This window comes from Pogonomyrmex barbatus, unplaced genomic scaffold (assembly GCF_055798465.1).
Source record: "Pogonomyrmex barbatus isolate J1 unplaced genomic scaffold, ASM5579846v1 scaffold1, whole genome shotgun sequence".
NCBI classification, from domain to species: Eukaryota; Metazoa; Arthropoda; class Insecta; order Hymenoptera; family Formicidae; genus Pogonomyrmex; species Pogonomyrmex barbatus.
Window position 1 is genome coordinate 12,485,804 of NW_028297098.1, and position 13,608 is coordinate 12,499,411.

Consider the following 13,608-nt stretch of genomic DNA (forward strand, 5'->3'; position numbering starts at 1 on the left):
ATTATCGCGTGGAGAAAAAGAAAGGACACATTCGGTTTCTTCCTTCGCGTGGTCGTTCGACCGAGAGGCGATTTCTCGACGATGGACACGCCGCTAGTTATCACACTTATTGCAAGTGGAAAACGGCAGATCTTTTACTCCGACGCGCGTGCATGCCGGATTTCTCGATGCGAGTCATCTTGCAACAACCGCAATTTTCTCGAGAGTGGCGAGGAGGAAGAAGTGGGAGAATGCGTCACGACGATTCGCGGTATGTCTCGCGTTGCGCGCTTCTCTCTCTTTCTTTCTCTCTCTCTCGCTCCGTCTTTCTCGTGCTCTCGACTCGAGAGGAGACGGGAGAATCGAAGGCGCGAGGAATTCACGCGAGAGGGAAACGCAGATACGTGGATTAGAGTCGTGCGGACAGATAGACGCAGATAGAAAAACAGTTGAGGAAAGAAGGAGGAGGAGGAAGAGGAACAGGAGAGAAGAGGGGGGAAATATAAAGGAGGGCATCATAGCCGCTTTTAGCATGGCGCAGCTCACCAGTCCATCTGCGTGACATCAGCTGACCGTCGCTCTTGGCTCTTCTCTCTCTCTGTCTCTTTCTCTCTCGATCTTTCTTACGTCCCTCAACCCTTATCCCCTCGCGTACTATCATTAAATGCGTGATGCGTGTAGTTGCGCCAGTGCAAGAGAGAATCTGCGAGAGAGAGAGAGAGAGAGAGAGAGAGAGAGAGAGAGAGAGAGAGAGAGATTCCATCTTCGTTCAATGTCAACGTGGTGGACAGCCGCATTTAACAACACATGCGTCGCAAGGAACAACACATCGCGTTACGGAAAGAGCAACAGCAAGAACATCGGTCATAGAAGCGAAATCTCGATTATTCGGATATCTCAGCATCACGTGATGAGCGCGCGTGGGTGTGCGCCAGGCGAGGAGATACCATCGCGCGTCGCGACGGCGACGGCAACGGCGATGGCATGAGATCACCGATGTTGTAATCGAGTGAGACAACACGATCCGTGACCGCATATCGTTCGGAAGCTGAGAGGGATCGTCCTCCAAAGACATACAGTATACTGCGATACTGACAAGCCTCGATCTCTCCCCCTCCCCTTCCCTTCCCTCTTGCTCTGTCTTTCGCGTGATATGAATCATGACGCCGCGTCGCTCGATCAATCGCTCGCATTTAACGCGAGATTTAGTATCGAACGAAGAGAAATATCTCCGGACCTCCATCCATGTTTTAATCGGTCGTCGGTTTTTTCCGATCGTATTGACACGTTTTTCGAGAAATTAAAAAAATGGAACGACAATAAACTGTAACTCTTCGTCGGGAGCCTGTCACGTGGGCTTGTCATAGGTGACGACAAAGGCGGTTGCCAGCCGCCGTCAGCCGGATCCTCGCGCTGCACGAATATAGGAAATGCCGTTACAATGAGAGAATGCGACTGTGTATCGCCGATGCGTTACGTGATATCCATTTTTAGATCGAGTACCGGCGAACTTGACTTTAAGAGACTGCCTCAGACGACAAATACAAACGCACACAAACGAGCGCTACACAATAAATGCAAATACAATCGCGATTAGACTATCATTACTGCTGCTTCGGATAATTGCAACTCGTTACGCGATTACGTCCGCTAACGTTCCGTAATGAAATAATAAACGGACACGTGCGAGTTTGTGGCAGTTTTGATTAACTTGATGATGAGAGACGCGTCGAAACGTCGTCTTCTCGCGGACTTGGAGGATAAATCCGCCCCCGATGTCTCTGGCGACGTCGAGACATCGCAGGTATGACGGCATAAAATTCATAACTAGCTCATCTATCTTGCGCTGAATCCTTAAGCAATTCCCGGCTTATTTTTGCGCGATGAGGCAAGCGTGTCTATTTATAAGCGCCGTTGCTCCAGAAATTTTGCGACAAATGCGAAATCCGCGAATCGAGGACGTAAGAATCGGGATCGCCGTACAGGCGCGTCCTATCGATGAGCACAACATTTAGGAATACGTAACAACGTGTCGGATTTCGAAGCTTTCACCCGTCGGTCTTAATGCAATGCCTGTCCGTCTAGAAAAACAGCTATTCATCTAATATTGGCATACATTTACTTTGGCAACATTACCGCGTTCTGATTTCTCGACTCCGCACAATTTTTTAAATACATATATTCTCTCTCTACATATATATATGTATATGTATACATGTGATACGGTGATATTTGTCACGTATTCTACACAGTGTGCGAAAAAAGTTGATTACCTTACTGAATTCTCACGCAGGTAGAATATCATTAATCCATTGAGATTTCGCTCCGATTTCGTTTCCGGATCGAAGTCCGGTGGATTTTGTTTTCTTTCTTTCGTCCTTTCTGTTTTTCTAACATTTAATCACCTATCTCATATTAAATACGGAAAACGCAATTACAAAAAAATGGACGGAATTTCTGCAAGAAGCTAAATTCTTTTAATCTACAGGATTACATCGCACGTCTGATAAATGTTAGATGTGCAGAAATGATTTCTTGGCCTTGTGCGTGATTTCGAACGGTCGATTCCCAGGAGAAACGGATTATCGCGCAGGACAATCTCTTTTTTGGTCGAAAACGAATAATGCCGCCGGTGTATATCGTATTGATGACGGGAAGTTACGATACCAGTTACGCGCTGTCGCTTCGTAAAAAAAAAAAAACTCGAGATACCGAACTCACTTTCACCCTGACCGTATCATTAATTACCATGCGAGAAGAATCTGATAACAAGAAGATTCGAAAAAAAAAAAAAAAAAATATATGGAACACGGTTGACATCGGCTTTTTTCTTTCTTTAATTAATCGTTAAATATTTTAATAAGCCATATTAATTTCTTTCTAATGACAAAAATGTTTATATCGAGAAAATGTAAATACAAAAATGCAAATTGGAATGACAATCGCAAGAAGTTTAAATAATAAACATGTCACAAATTCATTAATCGAACGATCGTATCTTTCTATAAATCTTGAGTGGTGAAGAAGATTATCTTGGAAAGGTTAACGAGGCGAAAGGAAGATGCAGTACACGTGAAATGACAATTATGAAGACCAAAGGGAAAGCGAAGAGGTGAAGGGAGAGGTGGAGAAAAGTGCACGAAGCATCCGAGAAAATCGCGTTTAGCGATGTTGCAACGCTGTGATGCAGGAAGAGAGAGAACAATGCGAAAAATTAATACAAAATGCTATTATAATTTTCGAAAATTTAAAATAGGATTAAAATAAAAAATGAGAAAAGAAATCGTAACTGTATTAAAAAAAAAAAAAAAAAAAAATAAGATGGCGTTCATTAAGATTCGAAGATTAACTTCGAAGATTATATCCCATCTAGAAATATAGAAATATTACGAATCATCCGTTTCGAAACTCCAGGCGACTGAAAAGCGTCCGGAATAAACTGGGACACAAGCCGTAAGCCGGTTTCGATTAATTCAGGACGCTAAATCGAGCGATAAATATAAGTGAACGGAATCAATTATGTTCCTACTTATAGGTCGGCGAGAAACTATTTCCGACCCGGGTGATTCGCGATTTAAAGTCATCCGTCCGAATTTACGTTGGATAAACACGTCCGATGAAACCTGTGTTTTTGCACTTGGCCCGGTCCGCCTTACCGTAACGCGAGAATGCAACGGAGAATGCCGCAACAACAGCTGCATGCAGAAGAGCCGCCGAGGCACGCGCGCTCGTTCGTTGCCGCGAAACGCGAACGCGCGCAGCAAAACGGGCCGCGCATCGCATCGCATCGCATCGCATCGCATCGCATCGCATCGCATCGCATCGCATCGCTCCGCTCAGAGTCCGATCCGGTTCGGTCATCGGCCCCACTAGACGGCCCTTAAGGGCTCGAGTTAAAGACCGCGCGTTGCATAGGACGTATTCCCTCTCTCTGCTCCTCTTTCCAGAAAGAGAGACAGAGACAAGGAGAATGGCAAAGCATCTCGGGTTCAGTTTTGCCGCGTCTGCAAGTGCGCGGCTCGCTCGCGCACGACGAGTTTAAAATCCGCATCGCGGGTGGACGAAAGAGAGAAAAAGGGAGAGGGAGAGGGAGAGGGAGAGGGAGAGGGAGAGGGAGAGAAAGAGAGAGAGAAAGAAAGAGGGAGGAGCGAGTTTCCGGAGCTTCGCACGCTTCGCAGGAATATCATAAAATATATCGAAAGACCGTTCTCTCGTGACGGCGTGCAAATATTTCTCCTTTCTTTTTTTTATATATGAATGAAGAGCTCACAAAAAGGAGTAATTCTAAGATCAACGGGCAATGTTGACGAGCGCCCGATAATCGACAAGACTCCAAAGAATCGAATAACAACACTCCCAACTTTTCCCACTTCTATCACCAGTCAATCATGTTCACCGCACCAAAAATGGAACTGTAGGATTAAATAGGTTAAGAGTCGCATATTGTGTGTGTGTGTGTGTGTGTGTGTGTGTGTGTGTGTGTGTGTGTATGTGTGTGTGGTGCAGGTTGTGTACGTATGTGCGGTATTTTTTTGCGTGTGTGAGAAGCGAGTCGCGCGCGACAATCGACGACGGCGGAGGCGGAGGAGAAGCGTAGGCATTTCCTTATTTAGAAGCGGAGAAACGCCGTTGCCCGCGATCACGAGGGAGACGCTTTCTTCGAAGAGAGAAGAGAAGGGAGGAAGGGAGAGGAGAGACACTTACGGAAAGAGAGTCGATGCCGAAAAAAGCCTTGTAAACCGTAGCCATTCTCAATGATTGCTAGGGTTACCACTTTACTCACTCACTCATTCACTCTTTCTCTCTCTCTCTCTCTCTCTCTCTCTCTCTCTCTCTCTCTTCTTCTTTCACTCCGAGACATTGAAATTCCAGCTTTCGATCGCGATTTGAGATCCTCCGGATTCGATCTTCGATTAAAGACATTTTGCTTCCTTGCCTGTCCTTTCCTCTATGGGGATATCTACCTGTCGCAAGACGCAAATAGACTTAGCATATAAATATAGATAATATAAATAATCATCTTTATATTTCTTACATATTTATTAAGAAATCTGCAAATGATTACACAAAAGAGGAAAGATTTTGATATATCAATTGATCATCACAAATTATTACACAACTATATAACAAGAGCTTTATTAAAAAATACCAATTGTCTTCGATAAAAAAAATGTTTCTGTATCTATAAATAATTTTGTCATAATAGCAAATGTGTTAAAAATATTCCGTTATGTGTCGATTTAGCGACAAATTTCTATTTCAATGAACGAATTATGTCCAGCCAGATTTTTCAAGAAAATAGATCTTTTGCAAGAATTGAAACGAGCAGTTCACGACAACAAACTACTTTCGCGTCGCGAATATGCGACAGCCAGCCGCAGCTTTTCGTCACACGACGGCGAAATCCTTTTTCCTCATGTAAGTTTATCCCAGTCGGTAGTCGGGGTAGTAAACAGTGAGCCGCGCGCTTTTGAAGCACACGCCTCCACATTTCAGAAATAATCGCGGCTTCCGTTCGGAGGGATTCGCGGCGATGCCCGGATTACGAATACACGACGCGTTTGGCACGGAAACGGGACCTATATTCGCGCGATGGATCCGAAATACGTTATTTCGGTTGAGGCGCAAATATTAGGTTGCCGACCGCGATCCTTCCGGATGATAGAATCACACGCGCGATCTCCTCGCGATCATTTCTCGGTACATTAATTCTCGATAGCCCATAAACGTACTATATAATTACGAGCATTAAATATCTCTGAAATCATTCGACGACGGTCATTCTCGACGATATATTTAACAATAATCTAATAATAAACATCCCTAAGTGATATCATTCGAATGTTGTCGTTTCGTGATGTTTGACGCAATTGCGTCTATAATGGATAAAACACGAGCAACGCGTTCGTTTTTCGTTTCGTTCCTTAATGGCTTAGCGGGTTAACCGGCGGAAAGAGGGAGGGGAAAAAAAGGATATCGTCATCGGTCGACATGACGCGGTTTCTCGTTGAGCGATACCCCAAGAAGGCGCCGTCGTTCGCGTTACGAAAGTTTCTTCTCGGCGAACCGTGAGGATAGGATTCCTTTTTTTTCTTTCTCTCTCTTTTTTTCTTCTCTACGCGCGGTCATAGGAGGCCGCGTTCTTCGGATGCGGCGACTCGCGCTTCGAGACGCGTGTCTCGCCCGCGTACATCGCGAGAGCGAAATTGTTTGTCTATACGACTTCGGTACGGACCACAGACCAGCGTGTCGCGCTACCCGACTGGAAAATTATCTTGTAACTTGGCATGTCTATTTTTCTAGCCGCGTCACTTGGGACGTGGGATATTTCCCATTTCTATATCGATATGAAACGTGAGAACGTGAATTTTTTTATTATTCTGCTGCTATGTTAATGAATAATTTCGTACGTTTTTATGCTCCTAGCGTGACTTGAAATATTTGTGATAAATATAACAACATGCATTATAATCATCAGTGATGAGATAGCGATAAAAAATATAATCAATTTTTATGGTAATAAATACAATGTCATTGTGCTCCAGCTTTACGGCGAAATATTGAAAAAAAGATATATTCGTATCAATATCTTCTCTACGATTGAGAAAGAAAAAGATTGGAGCTTGATCTATCCTGTTTCTCGTGTCGCGGTTGAAAAAAAAAAAAAGAAACGATTAAAAACTGTAGAGGAAACGACGTTGGTTACTTTTACCGAACAAGAACATTAATAAGTAATGCTCGACCCGTTTCGTTCTCAACCCACCTATTCGACACGACCACGCGGTTTCGTTATGCAACGAGCTGTAGGCGGCTCGGACCCGGACACATTGCGCCTATGGCAACGAGATACTCTATAACAATAATTAGACCGGAGTACGGAGTCTCACGGTGCGACCGATAATTTATCCGCAACACGCATTTCTCGTGCTTTACGCGCGCGCGCGCGCGCGTGCTGCGACGCGGCGTTGGAATAAAAACATCGTGACGTCGTCAGATTCGTCCGATTCATACGGGATTTAACGTCGTATCTTTAGATCTTCGCGGCAAAAAAGGCAATCTCGCTGGGTGTGGCACGTATTCCGCGATCCACCGATCGCAGCATGTCGCGACGCGTCGCGCGTAACCTTTGCCTCGATCCTTCCTCGCGAACGTAAATTCTCATTGCAGTCACGAATGCGCCACGTCCACCCGCCTCGCGACGATACCGTCGCTTTGCGGTCGCTCTGAGCTTCTTGCTCAGGACGTTCATTAATTTGAGATTGCCTCTGTATATTTGCCAAAATAAATCTTGTACCTGACGACTCTCGCTGTCCCATCTAAATGAAAAGGGGGGGGGGGGAGGAGAGGGAAAAGGCACAATAAGCACTCTAATTTTCACGTGTTTCATTTGAAAATTCACTAGATAAAAAAATATTAATATAAAGAATATCGATACATTTGATATTTTTATGATATTTTTATAACATTTTTTGTAACGTTAAGATTAATTGATGAGCGTCGTTTCGATCGAGCGAGCAAAATCTCTCATCTGCAGAACGACCGAGAAAGTTAACAATTTTGAAACACCTGGTGTGTGGGAGATCTCTGATTCGTCGATTTGATCAATGGCGCGGCGTTCGCCAACCTGGATATCACCCTCGATTCATCGAGAGTTGATGCGGGATACGAGCGCGAGCGCGAGTAACAATCCTCGAGATCGTGAGCTCTTGAGAGGCGAGACGAGGCGGACGAGGCAACCGCGAGACGCGGCGAGACGTAGCGGGCGTGAAACGAAGCGAGTCGAGTCGAGTCGAGTCGAGTCGAGTCGAGTCGAGTCGAGTCGAGTCGAGTCGAGTCGAGTCGAGTCGAATCGAGTCAAGTCGAGTCGAGTTGTGGCGAGCCGATGTGCGAGGTAAAGCGAGGCGAGGCAAACATACAAGTCGAAGTTCCCGGCGCGGCTTCACCGTTCGAGAGAAGGAATGCGGCCGCCACGGCGCGATGAAGATGCGAGGAGGGGCGAGCAAGGACGAAAGACGCGGGACGAGGGGGGGGGGCGGTAATAGAAGAGAGAAGGGGGGTCGAAGACCGAGTCCGGTTAGCGATGGCTCCGATCGGCCGGTACTGTCCGAACCGGACGAGTACAAACAAGGCTCCTCATTAACATCAAAGTCGATCAGCTGAGCTGGTAAGTTTCGATGGGTTTCGATAGATTACGGGAAGGCAATCCCGGAGGCGTTCTCTTCGTGGCGTTACGAAATTAAAAAGGCGAAAGCTTTCAACGTCACGATGAGTCGGAAACGATCACGGGCGGATTACAAATCCAGACATTTTTTTATAATGACATTTTCCGCGGTGCCTTTTACAGCGCGGCTAATTAAGCCGAGCTTTACTGCCACCGCGGTAATTAACGTCGCGCTGTCCAGCTCGCGCTTCGTTGCCTTTTCCCATAAGGAATTGTCCGGCGTTACGATACGACGGACGGCAATTAGCGACTAGAAACGTTATAGCGATGTCGCGGATTGCGTATATTTGCGAGAAGCACGTTCTCTTCCACTTTCAACGTCGGCCGAGCGCGCCGTGTTAAGCTTTCGAGTTTGAAATTCTTTCCCTCGCGTTCTATTCCCGATGCAAATTAGACGCGAATATTAATCGGCTCGGGCACGCAACAAACGCGTTTGTCAACGGTCCAGTTAACGATCGCGTTTCGTTTCTTCGGGGTAGGGAGATTTTACGGAACCCGGTAACATTCGCATTCAGCTTTCACGAAAGTGCACCCCGATGATGCGCCGAATTTGCAGCCGAGCTATTCTCGGTCGGATCAGAAAGAACCACGGATCATCGGTGTGACTTTTTTTTTCTTGAAAAAAAAAAAAAAGAGCCGAGTGAGTGATCCGCGCGCGAATTCCTTCAACGAGACGCGTCGCGCCGAAACGTCTCTCGAAGGTTGCGGCGATTAGTCACGTCGACCCACTGGCTCGAAATCGAGCACGCACCCGGCGTCCGTCGACGACGACGAGCGCCGGTTAGGTATCCAAGTTTCGACCGGACAATTTCGAAAGGACGCGCGCACTTGGCGACTAGTTCTATTCGCGCCACTAGGTCACCGAGAGAACTCGTTACACACTCACGGTGGAAATAGAGCGCGCTTGAACGCGCCAGCCGCCCTCTCGAATGCATCACTATACGCGAAGGATCATTATCGGGTGGGCAGGCTCCCATGCGCTCTCTGTCTATCTACATGCCGTTCGTACAACAGATGTAAAAACCCATAGATGCTCGAGCGAGCACTCGCGACAGTGTCTCTCAACCGTGCCGGAAAAAAGGACGGGGGGAGATTATAACGAAAAGAAATCGATCGCTTAAATTTGTCAAGGATTATTTGGATGGAAAGTTATTTATTATACTTGTGATGAATATTTACTTGAATGGGCAATATTTGGCATATTTGTTAAAAAAGAAATCGTATCGCTTCAATTTGGTACATAATCCATAGTAATCAGATGTGATTCTTAAAAGGGAAACGTTGATTAAGAGGAATGAAACTCGATGGAATTTTGAAGTCTTCCGACAGTCTTTCTCGTAAAGAGTTAATTAGGCGGTTACTCAGACGCATCGTTGATTAGATAAATTATACTTTTCAGCTTTAGAATCGTTTAGTTTTTATTAAGATTATTATTAAAGTATCTTTGTAGAGTTAATCAATATTTAAAAATTCCATTTCATTTTATGAAAAATACGTTTGCGTAGAGAATTTGAAAAGAATATTTAAAGAAAAAATAACAAAAAATCGCTTCTCTCGATAAAATTAATTTGATCTATGTTGAGTAGACATTTTTTACTCAATTTAATGAGTTCTATATGCTTTTCAAGTCTTGAATCCATCAAGAATTATTAAGTATAAAGGGTATCAAAGGTAGATTTTTTAATTTATCATTCACTAAATATTTTGAAAGAAAAGATTATGGTACATTATTGTCTTTCCCCTTATCTAAAATTCTTTGCTTGAGAGTTTATTATAATTATAAATGAGCTAACGGATAATCGCTGAACAGGTATTGCGTAACGCATTATGCTAAAGTTTATCGTAAACGAAGGGACGCAGTCAATAGATATTTTTTTGAGAAACTTTCAAAGATGTTTTGTTTTCTCAAGAAAGTACTTCTAATGATTTCGTACATATGTATACAAACGACAAAGAGAAATGAAAACTGAAAATGAACACGGGAAGTGATAGCAACATTCTCTTGTGAATGGAAATGCGTATTTCATGTTACGAATTTTTTTAGGTCAAAGACTTTCATCGTGCAACAATGTAATCGAATAAGATAAAAAGATTTTTATCTCAAAACAAAGAAGGGAAATGGAAAATTGTCCCTCAAATGTTAGGTTCTCGTATAACCCGGAAAACCACAAAAGTCCTTTAAATTCTAGAAAAGGACTTTTCGCCACATTCTACAACTTTTGTTGGTGTCGAATGAATACCAGTTTTTAATAGGCTGAAAAAGGCCTCACCGCTGCAATCCAGACCATGGAAAAATAAATTTGTAAACTTTTTCAAGAAAATATAAAAGAGTAAAGATCTTCAAAAAAACTAACTGAAATATAATCTATCACGCAAGGTGTACCGCACGTGTTAATACGATCATCGACGAATTTCTGCAAGAAAAAAAAGAACACCTTTCGGTCTCGTTTATGTTTGAAGGACTTGATGTTGTGAGGAACCTGCTTCTCTTCCTTTTGTATAACGCGACGTGGGTTCGCCAGTGTTCCCAGCACACGCGGGGAATATTAAGTGTCCCCCGTAAGTGTGCGATGCAGCATTGCTTTCCAGCGCGTAAAATAAAACGGATACCAGCTTTCTCCCGCGACTTTCCAAAGCTGGTCCCGCACCTTCGCGATGTAATTCGCGCTACGACGCGATAAATCGCCGATCGGAAATCGGGGACTCGCTTAAAGAAAAAGAAGATGGGAGGGGGATGGAGGCGGAGGGACACGAGGGACAAATTTATTCGGACGAATACATCCCGCAAGTTTTTTCAATCGAAAAATTAGTCTTATCGGAAAGACAATTTTAATGGGAAACACATCTCCGTGCGTGTCTTTCCTAAGCAAAGGATAAATCAAGAGATTCCTCGAAGTAACGAGACAGTTGTTACAACACTCTCTGGTATACATAAAGAGACGACCGCGGCGAATTATAGACATCAAAGCGGCGGCGACGGCGAACGCGCGATTCCGCGCAACGGAATATCAATTTTCGTCGAACGGCGTAGTACCGTTGATTCGTCCGCGTTAAGGGGACAGGTATGCGCGCGCGCGCGCGCAAGCACACACGCGATTAAAAAAAGAAAAGGAGAGGAAAGAAAGAGAGAAAAAAACAAGTCACGCGAATTCCGGGAGTCTTTGCGAATCGAGCGTTTACGCGCCGGGAACCTATTCCTCGAGAGCGGATCGGAGATCTCTGGTGAGCGGTGTAGCCGAGTGGTCGGGCCGAGGCGGAGGCGGTGGGAAACGAGAGGGATTGCGAGGCGGCGAACGGGCGGGAAGGAGAGACGTATATCGAGAGTGCCCAAGCGATTCTACGGCGCTACGGCGCGAGGTCAGCGTCTTTTCTGCGTACGTGGATCGGCCGTAAAACGCATGCTGTTGCTAATCTCGCCGATTTCGACCGATGATGCCGCCGGGCAACATTCCCACCACCACCATCATCACCACCACTCAGAACCACCGTCATGCAAAGCGACGGGCAAAACAACACAACAACATGAGCGACAAGTGCTGCCGCCGAGCGGTACAACCAGCGTATAAATAAATATTTACCGGGTACGTTCCTTTCACTCGCGCACCGATCGCTTCGCCGATTGAAATCGATTCCAAACACGAATCTGTTCGCGAATCCAGTTCGCAACTTGAAGACTTTTTGAGTCAGCCGGAGAATAATATGGAACGTCGTAGAAAAGCGAAGGAAGGGAGGGGAGGGGGGAGGGAGAGAGAGAGACAGAGAAATGGGATAAAAAAACGTGATACGATTGTGTCCGTAGAAACGGGCAACCTCCAAAGAAAAAAAAAGATGCAAAATTGTACATAAATTTATGGAAGGGAAAAAAAAACAGATTGGTGGCTAAGAATGAGATAATTAAAAATTTACTTGTAAATACTTTATACAATTTCCATAGAAATTAAAGATATACTATTTTTTTAAGAAAACAATCAAAGGGGAAAATTACGAATATGGTGCATTCAATTCACGATTATCCAATATTTCTAAATGATTGACAAATCTCGATCATTCGTTTTATTTATGAATACGAATTAATAATACGAATAATAGTTTATAAAGCAAAAAAAAATTGCCAACCCATGCGTTACGTTCGTATTGTTACCAGACGCGATTGTCATAAATCGCTGATGCGAGCATACTGTAATAATCATGCGTTTCCTCGCGGGATAACGCACAACTAATGCAATCGAATTTACCGGCGATATTCGCGATAACCTCAAACCTCATTCGCGCTTGCTAAAAATGAAGACCGACCTTTCGCGTGATACTTATGCGTATCGGCTATTCCGCACATTTTACGCGCGATCGAACGGCTATGCAATTTTATCGGCTCTTAGATTTGGATCTGTGAAGTGAATTGTCGGAATGCAACCGGTCTACAAAACGCAAAAGAATCTCTCACTCGTATTTTTATTTTGTATTGCGCTTTTTTTCCGTCCTCGATCGCTGTCAATCAAAGATTAAACATACGTTTCTTCGAGAGCAAATCAATAATTTCGTTCTCAAAAGGTACAATTTCGAGATATCAAGATGTTCGCATGTGAATTTCATTTCATAATTTAAATTTGAACACATAGAGCACGTTAATTATCTATTAATAAAAAAAAAAATAGATGATATAATGTTATTTTATCGTAGATCTACTTTCCGTAACCTTTTGAAATTTTTTGTGCCTCAAATGAATGAGCTACGTGAATGCTGAGGGAGGAAAGAAAAAAGATGGAAGATACAAAAAGTTGTGCTACGAAGTTATTTTCTAGTTCGACCGTCGACATACCCGGGAATCGATTAACCAATGACGTTCGTTGTAATTCCCGAACGAGCACGCCGCCGCTACGCCGGTCGGCCACGTGACACACACGCGCCGCGTCGCGATAGCGAAAGGAGCGCGGATAAGGCACCCGCGGGGGGTAAGCAGCACCTGACATATGGTGTTCCACGTCCCTGATGCGAGCGGGATTTTATTCGCGAACAAGTCGTTCATCCTGATCGCGCGTTCGAGCGTTGCGGTAAACAGGAGGAAAGAGCGAGGAGGTGGAAAGGAGGGGAGGGATAGAAGGGAACGTATCACTTTTTCCTCATTCGCGGGAGCGAAGCGGAAACGAGGTCGATCACCAGCGTATGCTCGGTACACATCGTCCCGGAGATGTACCACGCGTTGCTCTTATCGCACTGTCGGTGCGAGAAACACCGGCGCGCGTTCCGACATCTTCGCGAATTAACTTCGCGAAAACGTGCGAAATCGCGAGCGACCCGAAGAATTCGACGAGTTTGTCGGAAAGACGCGTGGAAGAGAAACGCTCGAGACGATTCGAGAAGCGCGACGCATCACAAAATTAAATATCTCCGCCAAAAGTCGCTTGCGGAGT

The 13,608-nt window shown here is 44.8% G+C and overlaps 1 protein-coding gene across 8 annotated transcripts in view; it reads right to left on the reverse strand.

Annotated features, from left to right (window-relative positions):
* Positions 1 to 13,608, reverse strand: part of how (protein held out wings) — a 36,775-nt gene that overhangs the window by 21,152 nt on the left and 2,015 nt on the right. The window lies entirely within an intron of this gene.